Raw genomic sequence first — 15,350 nt, forward strand, 5'->3', positions numbered from 1 at the left:
GTGTGTGTGTGTGCCTTCATCTTTTACCCTTCTTGTGTGAGTAGAATGATACTTTGTCAAATCAATAATGTATTCTTTATGAAAGTTTTTATTGTTGTTCCAGAGGCATTTAGCAAAGTTTCCGCTAGTCGCTTGTCAGTGATGCTTTCTTTTGGACGCAGGGTGTGTTTTAAGCACCAACTCAGACATCCTCTGAAGGGAGGGGCTTGGACTGGTTTAGGGTTTATCCGAATTAGTGGAGGAGCGTTTGCAGACTGGTTCCCCCTTTCCTCTCCTCTCACACGGATCCGCAGCTCTACTTTGTCCCGTTAAGATCCGCAGGTAAGCAATAAAACTTCTGGTTCATGAATTCGGTTTGGTCGGAAACGACGAAGGCAGGTTGAAAGTTGGACCTTTTAGAATTTTGTTTTGCTGATCGTGCTTTTCAGAGGAATTCTTGGCCGCTCCTTCTTTTGTGCGTTTTTTTTTTTTTAGATTCCAAACAGTCGCATCACAGGCGCACTAAATTAGAGCTTTACTAAACTTTTCTGCGCCATGGCGCAGTTGGATGTGCGTTCTTCTTCCGCACAATGCACAAAGGAGAGGAGGGCATGTGTCCGGCCCTGCTTTGATTCTTATCGAGCAAAGTATGTGTGTGTGTCTGTGGGGGGGGGGTCCAAGGGAGAAACAGCTTCTCCTCTCCAGCTCCTGATGACACTGACTCGAAGATCTACCTGCATCACTTATGCCAAAATGTTCACCTGACAACTTTTTATTTCTGCAGTGGAAACAAAAAAAATGCACAGGCCATATACTCCTGTTTCTGAATACCTCCAGTCCACAGACATCCCAGCAACCCTCCCATCACATAAATGAATAAATAAATTAACATTAATAATGAATGATATGGTCTGATCCTGATGACCATGGGTTAAATAGGCTCTGAAAGTCAGCTTTGTTCCACACGAGTCTTTAACACCACTGGTGTGTTTATCTGGGACAATCTGCTGATTTGGTGGGATTTTCATTACAGGGTGTAAATGTTTTATTGTGTCATCGAGTGCTTTAGGTTTGAAATTGTACCATTTGGAAGTGTAAAATGGTTGACAGCAATCACAAACAACATTTCACATAGCTATAAAATCTAGCACATTTATATTATCCCACTGTAAGAAAAGATCAAAAACTAACAGCTTATCTCTGTTTTCATCTAAAGGCAGTGCAGGGACGTTTATGTAAATGTAGAGTTGTTGTGTTTATGGAGCTCATCCACCAGTCCTCTAAACTCTTTTGTTTCTAATAAACAGCTGAACAAACTGCTCCCTTTCTCATTGTTGTCCTTTATTTACTAACTATGCACAGCTCCAGCTTGCCAAAAAATCAGCTGCTAGGTTTTTGAAAGGTACCAGACACCAGGATACTATTGCACCAGTGTTACCGCTCTGCACTGGCTCCCGGTGAAGTACGATCAAAATGTAAGATCCTGCTTTTTGTGTACATGGCTCTTCAGGGCAGTGCTCCCTCCTACATTTCTGCACTTTTGCACAGGCATGTCCCCTCGGTCTCTACGCTCAGCTGAGCAGGAGTTGTTGGTAGTCCCCCGCTCTAAATACCGATCAAGGGTGATCGTGTAATCTCGATTTTGGCTCCAACTCTTTGGAAAGATTTGCCATTGAGCGTTAGGCAGGCATCATCTCTTCAAGCCTCTAAGCCTTACTTGAAGACGCACTTTTATTTGGTAGCCTTTCCACATTAGGGTTCATGACACTGGCTTGATATTAGGGTTTATAATGAAGCCCATTTTAATTTGTTCTTATTCTTGTCTCTTGTTTTATTAGACAATCCTCATCTTTTGTTATTTTACTGTCTTTTATAATTTTATTTATCTTTTGTTTTTACTGTTTTATGATCTCATGATCCTTATTTTATGTTTTTTATGATGTGTTTCAACACCTTGGGCTTCTGATAAGGTTGTGGAAGGCACTTTTTAAATAAAATAAAATTGACTTCATTTGAATTGAATGTCTTCCCTTGCTCTTATCTGCCTTATGAGCTTATTTTCTAACACTTTGCTATTTTATTTGCTTGGTCCATTTAATTGCTAACTATACGCTTCTTCAGGACCTAGCTAATACTTTGTTTACTTCTTTTTACCCTATTTTACTGTGTAGCAGTGTGGACCTGTGCTGGGCATTTGAAAGTGCTTTATAAATAAAGTTTGATTGGATTGGATTTTTTGGCGCCGTAGTGACTAAGAAGGTCAAGTAGGCTGTGAAGTAATCGAAGGGTTGCCAGTTCGATTCCAGGTCATTCTTAGCCATTCTGCCATTGTGTCCTTTGGCAGCGCGTGTTCAGGCGAAGTCACTTTGAAAAAAACATCAGCTAAATGCATAAACAAAACATTAGCTAAATATCTGTTTCCTTATTTGCTTTTTGTTTCCTTAATTTGTTCTTATCATTAATGTGTTCCCTTATTAGCTAACCCTCTCTGGTAACTCATTGGTGTTATTTTTGCTCTCTGTTCCCTTATTGGCTGTTTCACCTCTGTAATAAATACATTTAATAACAAGGTTTTTATTTGTTAACACCATAGTTTTGGGACAAATGCAGTCACTTTCTCATTGGTGACATTTTGTTTCATTTTTTTCATTAGTCATTTGCTAATTATTGTTTTGAGGTGATAGCTGTCATTTGTATTTTATTGTTTAGGACCTGCTAATACTTGTTTAACTTAAATAAACAGATGTGAGAGTTGCACTTTATCACCACTAATCAGGCCGAAGATTTAAACCACGGATGTGTGAGTTGAATTTGGCTGCACAGAAAAAACTATATGAATGTGAGTGCGGGTGTACCAACACCTTTGTTCTGCCACCGGAAAAAGGAAAGCACGATGAAGTCTTCACTCCCAAAGCGTAGAACTCACAACAGCTGACTCATTATGTGAAGGGACGATATAGATGGTACAGTTTCTTTTGTAGTTTGTGATTTTACACCCATTTTAATAACTGTTTTGCTTCAATTATGCCTTAACTTTGGGAGTGCCTCATCCCAATTTTTGTAGACTATTTCATGTGTCTGAAGCTATTTCTATACCGAGCTTAGCAGAAACTGCAGACTTTTATGCCTAAATGTATGTAGTACTTTCTACTTAGTAGGGATTGTTCAATTGGCACAATGTGACATGGGGGCAGAGGAATCTGGAGGTAATTGCACAGAGTGATAACAGAGGTTTGGCAGTCAGTGTAGGGTGAGAGCCAGGGCCAGGGTTAGGGCTGGGCAAGGCAGGATGTAGGGAACATTGCCATGCATTTCCGGAGTCTGATTCTGGCCTGAGCGCGCTGCAATGACGGCTTCTTGTTATACTCGTTTGTTGCTTCAGCTCTCCTCTCAACTTCCCTTTTTCTCGCTATGTTGCACTCTCTTTAAAGTTAAACGCTGAATTCAGGAATTATTTCTCCTCATTCTAATTACAATACAAAAATCCTGAAACACAGCTGTGTGTTTACATGTAGCGCATGTGGTTACAGTTTCTTCATGCTGATAATCTAAATACAGGCGTTCAGCTTCCTTGTGAGGCAGCCGCACACGCCGAGTTTGAAAACAACAGAAACCTGGCTGAGGGAAGCTTCCAACACTAATGATTGGAATATTTTTGTTATAAATAGATGCATACCTAAACTTTGTTGCTTGTGATGGTCCATAACCTAGTGTGAACACATAATTACTTGTGAGTCTAAACACACAGGTGCCTGAGCTACGTTCTGGTTTCTTCACACAACAGACAAGTAAGACTATATAATGCTTTTTTATCTGAGCTGGAGATTTGAAATCCACTCCCGAGGGCTTGTTTGCCAATTGTAAATTGAAGAGCATGATTTATTTGACCAAGCTGTAATTGACATGCAGCAAAGGCTTATGGAATGGTGGCCCTGGACCCAAGGCCAATCGTAGAGTCATTTAAACTGAATCTGAGCGCTGGTGCGACTGTTTGAGTATGTAGAAGTCAACTGGAGGAGAAAGTGGCAGAACATAGCAGGATTTGGAGTCTTATTTCCTAATATTTGGACATCTCACCTCTGATTGGCTAACATTAATGCAGCTCTACCAGTCAGAAAACCAAAGTGAGTATGTAAGCTAACGAGTTAGCCAAACTACGCTCGCATTCCGGAAGTGACAAGACCACGGAAGCGGTCTTCTGACAAGACCATTGTCACAAAGCAACATGCGTAACACCATAAAACGGGACAGCATGTACCAAATAAGCTGTGCTGCCTGCCTCTTTTTACTACTTGTTTTGCTATAAGCTAACTAGAAGATTGGCGACATTAAAAGGGGCATGTCGCCACCTACTGTACCGGAGTGGAACAAACTTTATTTGAGAGGCTGGTTTTTTAATGCGCATGCAAAATAGGATAAAGACTCCCAGCTTATTACAATAAGATAAACCTGGATTGACTTGGATGTTGGTCAGTGCAGATGTAACCAAACTGACTGACTCTGTTTGCTCTGCAAAATTGATGTTTTATTGTCACAAATAACACAAGCCTCAAGGAGTTCTACTGTGTGGTGGAGTTGCTCATTCTAACAATAAGCTTAAACTAGTCGAGACGTCTGCAGCTGTTTCCTGGATGTTAAACCAACAACAGGCTTCCCAGTCACGAGTCAAGATGGGTGAATCCATGAATGTTAAGTGACATTGTGATGTAGGTCTGTCAGGGTTTTCAAATCCCAGCATTTCGCCGTCTAATTTCTACCAGAAGCTAATGCAGGAGATAGGTGTAGCAGGCTATTTTCATGTTCAGCCTGCATGAAAAGCTCAGTGACTGATTATAATCAGAAATATTAATTAAAAAATGTTTTTTTTTCAGTAAACCATACCTTTTTAAAAAACGACAGTACAGTCATTCAGAGTGCTCTCACTCAGCATTCACTTTTCTTTGGCACTCGGATCCTTTTGTCTCTTGGATGATGGTTATCCAATTTCTCCTGGCTTGTTATCCATTTACCACCAAGCTTACCCATACTTTGCAAAACCACACTTAGACAAATCTCCCAACACACTGTACATGCATGATGAATGGTATAATGGGCCCCTCTCCCAGAATCCTGAATCAGTCATGTGGGCACAAAAAGTTGTGTTTAAACTCTGCTGGGTTTTAGTCACACTCTGATGAAGAGGCCTTCTTAGATCGACCTCTCTTCTGACTTTAAAGTGGGATCCCTCCGAGCCAGATTGCCTAATGGGCAGCATGGTACATCAGTTCTGGTAATTGGCATATCGATTCGCCAGCTGCCAGCTGCCAGATGCTGAGCTCTGCCAGAGGTTTCACAGCTTTAGAATAAAGATAAATTGTATTATTGTGGCTGATGATGGAGGAGATGATTGAATTCACTAGGCAGCCTTGCTTATATCTCAAAAGGTAAAATCTTTCTTATTCATGTGTTTTTGTTTTTCATTGTGTGGGAGTGAGGTCGATGCTCCTGATGTCTTACCACAGAGATGAACATTCCTCCCATTCGTTCCCGTTATCCTGAGAAGAGCGCAACCTTGTTGAGATGGGACATTTAGCCTTTAGGCTTCTTCTCATCTGATAAAACAAGCACAGGAAATGTCTTCATGAGCTGATTGGTCTTGTGTTGTTATTCAGCAGCGTCCCATTGGGGCCTCAGACATGCACAACATGTCCCCGTGGCAGAGAATCCACCTCACACGTCTCTCTGGCTTGGCCTCCATGTCTCTCATCACTCATAACGCATTTCACTTTTTTGTTATGTTTTTTGCTGTAAAGATGAAACATTTGTTAGAAATTCCATACTTTTTAGTCTGTATTCTGTATCTCTCTTAACCCCCCCCCCCCCCCCCCCCACGCTTTGACTGTTTCCCAAATAGTTCTAAAACTAAACAAACATGTCTAATCAAGATCCAGTCAAAACGGCGTCTAAAACTCCTGCTTTGTTGGATAAGGAGGAATTAAGGGAACATGGAGAGGATCTAAATCTAAATCACAGAGGAGTATTTAAAAAGTACTGTTCGTTGTGAACACTTGACTGATGAGATCATGTGTTTACAGAGTTGGGGGGGGGGGGGGGGGGGGGGACAGTGTGCGGGTCAGTTATATGGGCCTGCAGAATTTACATTTGTAGCTTCTTCTAATGTGCTGAAGTATGTGTGGTGATTGTGAAGGACAGCTCAGAGGCCATGTTGGATGCCTGCCATTCTGGGAGTGAAACTGGGCTTGTGCATGGGAATGATGAAAGTAAAGTGTTACCTCATCCACGTAAAACAACCACTGTGTCCTTACATGGGTATTCACCACAGACAGGCCTCAACTGTTCATCTAGTTCAGCCTTGAGATGAGCTCTGTGTTATTTTTTTGCCCTTATTTTGAGAGCAGTGTTGTAATGTGATCTCAAAACCGTCAAAACTGCTGTTGGTTTTTGTTCATTCCTGTTAATCAAAACAATTACATTCATATCAAATTGTGAATAAAATGGAAATTCTTAGATTAGAGTAAGCTAAAAATGTTCCAGAGGCTTTAGTGTTAAGTTTTTAAACACAGTACAGTTGTAATTAGGGCTTTATCCGCGGGCGGCAGAGAACAATGCTGCCCACAGATAAACCAACACCGGCTAGCTCTGATGATGGCTAGAGTCATTCGCCGAAACGTAAGGTAAAAAAAACAACTAATTTTTTTTACTAAGCTGTGTAACAAAAGAACAAAGTAATGGATTATGAAGTTGCACATAGAACAAACGTACAAAAGAATATTGAAGGGCAATAACGATTAGGGATGTCCCGTTCCGATATTGATATTGGACGTTATTCGATATCGCCCCGAAAACAGTGTATCGGATTATATCAGACGCCATCAAAAATCTCCGATATAAGCAGTCTAAGGGTTAACATTTTTGCAACCAATGGTTGAGAAAAATTGTCATTTTTTTCATACTTATGTTGCTAGCTCTTGTTCTTCGATTGAGTAATATCACATGATCGAGCCTTTCATACATTCCACACTACGAAATAGGTAAAAGTATGATTTGTGATGATATCGTATTGGATTTTTATCGGTATCAGTTAATACTGAAGGCTGCAATATTGATATCATATCGGAAGTGAAAAAGTTGTATCGGGACATCTCTAATAACGATGTCTCTAATAACCTAATGGTGAGTATTGATGATGCTTGGGTTTATGAAGGTGAACCTTTAGCTTTTGTGACTTTGATTTAAGGACTAACGGTTGGTCTAAAGTGAATGCATGAGTACAGGCCAATGGTTGAAACCAAGATTCAAACTGGAAGTTCTGCAACTCATTCATCCACCTATAAGTACTGTCTCCTTTCTGACTTGGTTTAAAAAGTCTGTGTTACAAAGTGGGGCACAGAGTTGTAAATAATCCCTATCCAGGTCTCCCACCTGAGTAGGAAAGTCAGATGGTCCGAGGTTAGCATCAGAGCTGCAACTGGGAGCGCCGATAATTGTTTAGGAGTGCGTTTATAGAGTGTACTCTTTGTGTCGTTCTAATCAGAAACATACTCAGGCATTTACATACAAGCCTCAGAGGATTGCTCAGGAATGTATTACGGGTGGCGGGGTGGGGGGTAAGAGAGCTGGCTTCGGTCTGCCTCTTCTTTGTTGACATTTCTTTCCACTTCACGTGTCGCTGCCCTGTTGGAGTGTGGTGGTGGTGGGGGGTTAAAGATAAGTATGTGCTTGTAAGAGAATGGCGATGACTACAGCAGAAGACCAGTAGCTAGAGTATGTTTTTACAAGTGCTTTTCTTGTTGTCGTAAGGTATTTATAATATTTTTGTTGAAGAGTAGAAATCTGTCTACATCTCCAATGGCCCTCATGGATCCGATCTGTTTTTACAGACTTGATTCAGCATGCATTAGGTAATTCATCAAATTTTCTCACTGTACTTTTATGGAAGCTGGCAAGTTTACAAGGAGAGCAAAAATATGGCCTCAGAAAAGCGTTTTAATCAGACGGTGCACTGTGGGGACGACGACTGGCATTGGAGAGCACATCATCAGAGCTGTGCCAGCGGTGATTGGGAGGAACACTCAGTCAGGGTTTTATTGAATAACCTCAGCTCAATACCAGAGAGGCTTTACTGTAATAGAGCAGCAGAGGTGACAGCCAAATGGCACTTATTAAACTAAGGGCTAATTCATGCTAGATGCCCCACTGCCGTTTAAGCTTGTTGGATGCTTATGGTTCGGCTTTACTGCTCTGGTTCAGCCCCTTTTTATGACTGAGATACACATCTATGTGATTGTCCTCTGATAAGAACAGCTTATTTGCCATTATGGTTTTACTTCAAACTCAGGTTGAACCATCCTCCCAAACGACAAAGAGCAAAGTAGTGTCTCTTCCTCGGATTTATGTTGGCACCTCAACGACATCAGAACAAGTCCTCAGATGCTGCTTAGGAATAATAGCCTTGGGTCCCATCATCTTCGCTTATTTACACAACACACAGGTCTGTGCGAATTGAGCATGGCGTCTAATGGAGTGTGAGGACGGATTAATTACTCCCACATTTAGACTAATAGCTCCTTCTCCGTGATTAATGATGACACCTGTCACAACGCAGCCCAGCCTGGGTAAAACGTATGAATGTGTTAATGATATTAGCAGTAGTAAATAAGTCAAATTGTACAAGTAAAAAACTTGAAACCGTGTGTTTATAAACTTTTTTTTAATCGGTGTACTGGTGGTGACTGCTTTAGATTACTGCCATAGATTTTTGTCACTGTCAAGTTTTGTCTTAAAGGAAAGGATGAGTCTTCACAGCTTTAAACAACTGAGCTTCCCTCAAGAACCACACATTCTTCTCCTTTTAGTCTTTGATTTATTTTGTTGTTTTATAGGAGGCTTTAGGGCAGTGGATGGTCTCAGACAGGTAAAAACCTTGAAACAATTCAAACAAAGAATTTTATTCAGTGGACAATCAATTAAATGACTGTCTTAAATATTTAAATGTCTTACTAACCAAACAGAATTGAATAAACAATGCTTGCTTTTAACTTTACTCGATGAAACATCTTACAAAAATAGAAATGACAAAGTCTCAAAACTACTAACATGAGGCCTAAAGCACCATGCTTGTGGGCCGGTGGCTAAACTACAGCCGACCAGAAAACAACTCCAGCAATAAGTCTCTCAAATTACTCTTACCGGCTGCCTTCCTGCTGTTTCATTCAAGACTCTGCCGACTCCACACAGGCTTGCCACACAAGCAGAATAGTGCTTCACATGAACAAATGTTTGTTCCTTAGACTCTTGGCCTACTAATGCTAGGCGGCGGCTGGTGCATCCCTTTTATACTCCTGATTGAAACACCACCACACACAGTTCTGCCATGCTTACTTAATTTGAATTTAAGCTAATCATAAACATTCCTTTCATATTTACCTTCCTCCTTTTATTTCACTTTAAAGGGACTTTACGGAGTTTTGAATTTGTATGCTCGCGATTGCCCCCTCAGGCCAAAAGCGTAATGGCAGCTTCAATAGTAGGCTCGAGCACGAGGCGCGCATGCTGTACGTGCACACTCCTTAACGAAAATAACAGCTGAGACAGTCCCGTGTGTGTGTGTGTGTGTGTGTGTGTGTGTGTGTGTGTGTGTGTGTGTGTGTGTGTGTGTGTGTGTGTGTGTGTGTGTGTGTGTGTGTGTGTGTGTGTGTGTGTGTGTGTGTGTGTGTGTGTGTGTGGCCCGGAGGACAGAGGGCAGGAGAATGTGCAGCTAATTAATTAAATAATTTGGTTCTGTTCCTTTCACAGGAGTTAAGTGCTTGCCCCGTAATCGTAAGGTTGCAGGTTCGAGCCTCGCTCAGTCTTTCGCTGTCGTTGTGTCCTTGGGCAAGACACTTAACCCACATTGCCTGCTGGTGGTGGTCGGAGGGACCGGTGGTGCCAGTCCTCAGCAGCCTCACCTCTGTCAATGCACCCCAGGGCAGCTGTGGCTACATCATAGCTCATCCCCACCAGTGTGTGAATGTGAGTGTGAATGGGTGAATGACTAATTGTGTTGTAAAGCGCCTTGGGGGGTTCCAGGACTCTAGAAGGCGCTATATCAAATACAGGCCATTTACCATTTACCATTTTTCTCTTCAGGACAGCCGACAAAGGTTTATGATGGGTCAGTCCTCCTGCATGCTCAGATCATTCCCTTTCCTTGCTTGAAACATTGTTCCAAAATGAAAGTTGAACCCACATCTTTTTTATCTGTGAATTCAATGCCATTCGGCGAGTCTCAAATAAAAATTTGGGCATCTTACTGTAAAAAAAATATACCATTAACTTAAAAAAGAAACTCTAAATAAACTATGTTTACATCCAGATTCGAACCCGGGTTTTCCACACGAGAGTCCGACGTCTTACTGGGTGAGCTAAAGCGGCAGTGATGTCCTTTGTATCTGTAACATTTATATCCTTGATGACAGCTGAAACAACGAATGGTTCGGAGCGAAAATGGCTATTTTGTTGCTAATTTGCAGGAAATATCTATAAGAACGTTCTACAGAAAGTAGCTAAGGGTCCTCAGAAATGTAGCTAGCTTTGTCACTTGGCGTTATGAACAGCGACAAAGTGGCACTGCCTCCCTCTCTGCTGCTAAAGCTACGGATAACAAATGCTACGGGCTATGCCTGAGCGTGAACGCGCATGAAGCAGCCTGCTCGACCCGAGCAGCTCTCTTTTTCTGTGATTTTACCATCGACATATAAATACTGGACAATTCATTTCCATAAGCTCCAATAACACCTTTTTGAGGCCAAATGGGAGGTGGCCACCACCGCCATTTTGACCATGTCACAGGTTCCGTCAAGCCCAGACAATTCCACAAAAGGGAAGAGAGGTGGAGCTGAGGGTGGGGCTGTAAAGCTGGGATCAACTAACGACACCCGGTCGAACTATCTACAAGCTAACCTGAAGCTAACCCAAATCTAATGCGGAGGTGCTAATGGAGGTAGCAACCTAGCTACAACCGGAGTTAACTGTGCACAACACCAGAGCTTCTGAGTCAGAGATACGCAGGGCTGACCGCTGGGTAAAACCGGGTGTAACACAGAGGTCTCCGAGACCTCCACAAGCCGGCAGCCGCACAGCAGACAAGCGCCGCTGCGATCTGAGATGCGCAAAGCTGCCGCTGTGGAGAACCGTGTGGAAAGGTTTCCATCACAGAGCTCCACAAGCCGGCAGCCCGCGCAGCAGACAGAAGCCGCGATCAGACAGAGATGCACCGAGCTGCGGGGAGGGGAGAACGGGTGGAAAACATCAGTCTCCCGAGAGCTCCACAAGCCGATAGTCGGAACCCAGCTCCACCAACATGTTTTATTTCAACCCATTTTCTAAAGTGCAGCATTATGTTAAATGCACTGGGGTTTACCCTATTACATTTAAATTTCATGGTTAAACAGTACATGTTAAAATCTAAGCTCAGCTCGGCAGTGACCTAAAATACATAAATATTATTTTACTTACCGAAAAAAATGAAGTGGAGACTCCTTGGACGCTCTATTAGTGCAATTAATGCCACAGCAAGTCATTTTGTCCAACAATTGCACAAATAATATCTAAAAAAGAATACACAAACACAGAGACTCATAATCCTGGAACAGTTTCCAGGCCAGACCGAGGCTCTACTGAGGCCTTTCCACGGAGCTAGCTCTGTGGTCACGTGGGTCTGAGGCGGCGGTCACGTGGGTCGGATGCTCATTAATTATACTGAATTTTAGGCTTTTAATACACTTCTTTTTTTCTTTCTACAAAACAGTCACAGACATAACTAAGTAATATTAGGATGCTTTGATTTAGCCATCCAGATGTCCAAACTATGTAAAACCGAAAATATTTTTGTCTAATTAAAATCTTTCAGCTGCCATCCCTTGGTTCCCTTGTTTAAATATGATAATCTAACTTAACACAAGTTTAGTTTGGCCAGGCTCTGCCTATATTGATGTGAACATAATTATGTGCACCTAGAGGCGGAGTGCCCATATTTTATCTTACAAGCAGTGGCAGCTGGCCTATAGGGGCACTAGGGTGCCACCTTCCTAGAAGTTGGCCTGAAAAAATATATGGAAATTTTTAACAAACGTGATTATCAATGTATGCACAGCTGCCACCAATTCACATTCAGCTGTAACCTGGGCAAACTTGGGATCATTTTTCTCTATGGGTGCTCAGCAAAAAGTACCTGAAGTGCAGCTATATAGACAAAACTCTTAGGGGCACTGGAGATTTTGCCCCTGATTGTATAACATTTTTTGATTGGTAAAGATGTGGTTAAAATTTTTTAAATATATTAGGGTTGTCACGGTAACCGGTGTAGTGGTAAACCCCGGTAAAAAAAGTTGACAATAATAATAACCGTCTTGTTTTTTAAAAAATATATTATCTCGGTGGATTACCGTGGCTGCGGTATAAGCGCGGTGACCCTTACCAGCCACCGTATCATCTGCTGAAGTTGCCAGCAGCACATGCGCGCTTTGTTGTTTACAACCAAAACTTTCTTGAAGCTAAAGCTGAAATAATGGCCAAAGGAGGAGACGGCAGCGCTCAGGGCATTTATTATCCCTCAAAGAAGACAAAGTGGGAAGTACGGGCATTTTTTGGATATTTGAAGAATGCCGAGGGACAGTTGATAGAAGACCGCTATCCTGTTTGCAGCTCGTGCAGAAAAAGTGCCTGTGAAAGGCAGCAACGCTTCAAATCTCATGACACATCTGCGTGACCATCACCCACAACTCTACAGAAAACGCAAGGCAAGTTAACGTTAGCGTTTTAGCTAAAATGCGTGATCCGAGGATTTGGGTTGAGGGAGAATGCAACAAGTTGCTATATAAAGCAGCCGCAGCGCTACCTGCATATAAACCGTGTTGCGGACACCGCCATATTGAAATGACGCTGTGCATTGCGGGGCTCCCAGGGGCAGATAAGAGTTGGTCTCTCTCCGAGAATAATTATGAATTTAACAATGATTACTGCCTGATGACATTTTCCCAAATCTGCTAAGCTCACTGGAAGGACACAAACCCAGGACAATATTTTCCTGATATAGGGTTTATTACTCAAGTAAGGGTAAAAAAAGTATCTGATTAGAAGGCTACTTGAGTACTGAGTATCATCTGATCTAATATTTTTAAAATGACAGACAAACAGACAAAAATTAAGAAGTTATGGGCAAATATTGGAATTTTAAAGACTAAAGGGGAAAAATGTAAACAAATAAACAACATTATTACAAAATAACAAATTTTAGGCAAAATTTAAACACTGAGGACAATATTTTCCTGATTTACAGGGTTTATTTAGTTGTCTGAAAATGTAACATGTTTTAAAAAATACCGCAATAATACTGAAAACCGTGATAATTTTGGTCACAATAACAATGAGGTTACATTTTCACACCGTGACAACCCTAATGTGTATATATATATATATATATATATATATATATATATATATATATATATATATCCTACTGGATCACTGCAAATGTTTTGATTAGAGTGTCCCACTCCTTTAATTTTGCCTGCCATCACACACTGATATAGATATATATATATATGGATGGATATATAATTTTTTATTGTTTTTTTTTTATTATAATAAGTCACTCTGATTTTTTTCATTCAGTGTGAACATGAAAATAGTCTCCTACACCTATTAGCTTCTGATAGAAAATAGACGGTGAAACTCTAGGATTTGAAAAGTCTGACAGATCTACCTCACGCTGTCACTAAACATTGGTGGACTCACATCTTAACTCGTTACGGGGAAGGTTGTTGTTGGTTTAGTGTCCAGGAAACAACAGAGAACATCTTGACTAGTAGGAGCTAACCGTTAGCATTAGCAACTCCACCACACAGCAGAACTCCTTCAGGCTTGTGTTATTTGTGGAGATAAAACATCAACATTACAAAGCAAACAGTGTCAGTGATAGGGTAATTTTGCTAGCCAATCAGAAGCAAGATGTCCAAATATCAGGAAATAAGACTCCAAATCTGAAACTCTGATCTGGCAATCTGCTAGTTTCTGAAACACCTTTATTCCCTCAGAGTAAAACTTACAAGGCATCCATTCCTACTGGATCACTGCAAATGTATTGATTAGAGTGTCGTACTCCTTTAATTTTGCCTACCATCACACACTGATATGGATTACAAATACATTTATTTATTTATTTATTAGGGCTATTCCTTAAGTGGTTTTGTGCTCATTCTGGCTGACCTGATTAAGGGTGCCTCAGGCCTCAGTAACAAATAAAAATACCCCCCCCCCCCCCCCCCCCGAACAATGGCTTGGATGGATTTTATTTTATTATTTTTATGAGACTCTTATGCCACAGTCAGACGTTGGGCTCCACTGTGCCAGTCAGTCCTATGACAGCCACCTGGGGGACCACCTTGGAAAATAAGCCCCTATTAGTCCAAGTTAGAACTAATGACCAGTAATGACACACCAGCCAAGCCAAACTGTGCAAAAGGGCTCCGGGCAGGTTGGAATGAAACACCAGTCAGTCAGGCTCTGAACATAAACACAAGGTGGGTGGTGGGTTGAGTAGGTATTTCTGTCTGAGGTACTTCAGACATGTATTTGTGTACTTGAGACCAGGGAAGACATGGGCAAACCCCCTGTGGACAGATTAGTACTGGAAGGGGGTGGTGGCTGTGGTTTTTGGATTTTTTCCAGTTTTACTGCTGCTGCTAGTGATCCAAATCTAATTTCCAGTTTTGCCATCTGCAAAAAAACAAAAACAAAAAAAAAACAGAGGAACCAGTGAAGCCTCCTTTTAAGAGCAGTCCTCAATTATTTACAATTTCATGGCTGTCTGAGATATGTGTTATTCTAATAAATTTAGGAATTAAAAGACTTAAATACCACACATATATTAACCTCTGAAGCTTTATTTTATCCTCAATTTAGTGGTAAATGCCACATCATGCTAATGGTAGTCAATGATGATTGAGTCTGCCGTGGTCTAAATGGTCTGGCCTAGAATTAGCAAAAGAATTACGAGTGAGAAACCTCAGCGCATAAAACGGTGCGATTTGACTCAGTCACGACGAATAAGCTGCAGAGGAACACATGCAGAGGAAGAGAGGGAGCTTTGTTATGTCTCATAAAGCTCTAGGGTTTCCTGGAATTTTTGGCAATGGATCCCAAAATCGCACAATCCCTGAAAGAGGGAAGACTGAGGCCAACGTGGGGTAACGTTCCTTAAAAATGCATCACAAGTCTTGACAAAGGCTGCTGTGCCATTGTGGCTTGCAGGTGTTAAGATAACACATATAACCTGCTGTTTGTGGACAGATTACAGCCAGAATATTTACACAGTGCAAGTGGCTGACCAC

The 15,350-nt window shown here is 41.5% G+C and overlaps 1 protein-coding gene across 6 annotated transcripts in view; it reads left to right on the top strand.

The window, feature by feature from the left end:
- The first annotated feature begins 205 nt into the window (after positions 1–205).
- Positions 206–15,350, top strand: part of cald1a (caldesmon 1a) — a 75,171-nt gene continuing 60,026 nt past the window's right edge. For all 6 annotated transcript variants that reach the window (XR_001574151.3, XM_015974715.3, XM_015974716.3 and 3 more), the window contains exon 1: positions 206–321. The gene's annotated coding sequence lies outside the window, so the exon portion shown is untranslated. The remainder of the gene's footprint in view (positions 322–15,350) is intronic.

Source organism: Nothobranchius furzeri, chromosome 1 (assembly GCF_043380555.1).
Source record: "Nothobranchius furzeri strain GRZ-AD chromosome 1, NfurGRZ-RIMD1, whole genome shotgun sequence".
NCBI classification, from domain to species: Eukaryota; Metazoa; Chordata; class Actinopteri; order Cyprinodontiformes; family Nothobranchiidae; genus Nothobranchius; species Nothobranchius furzeri.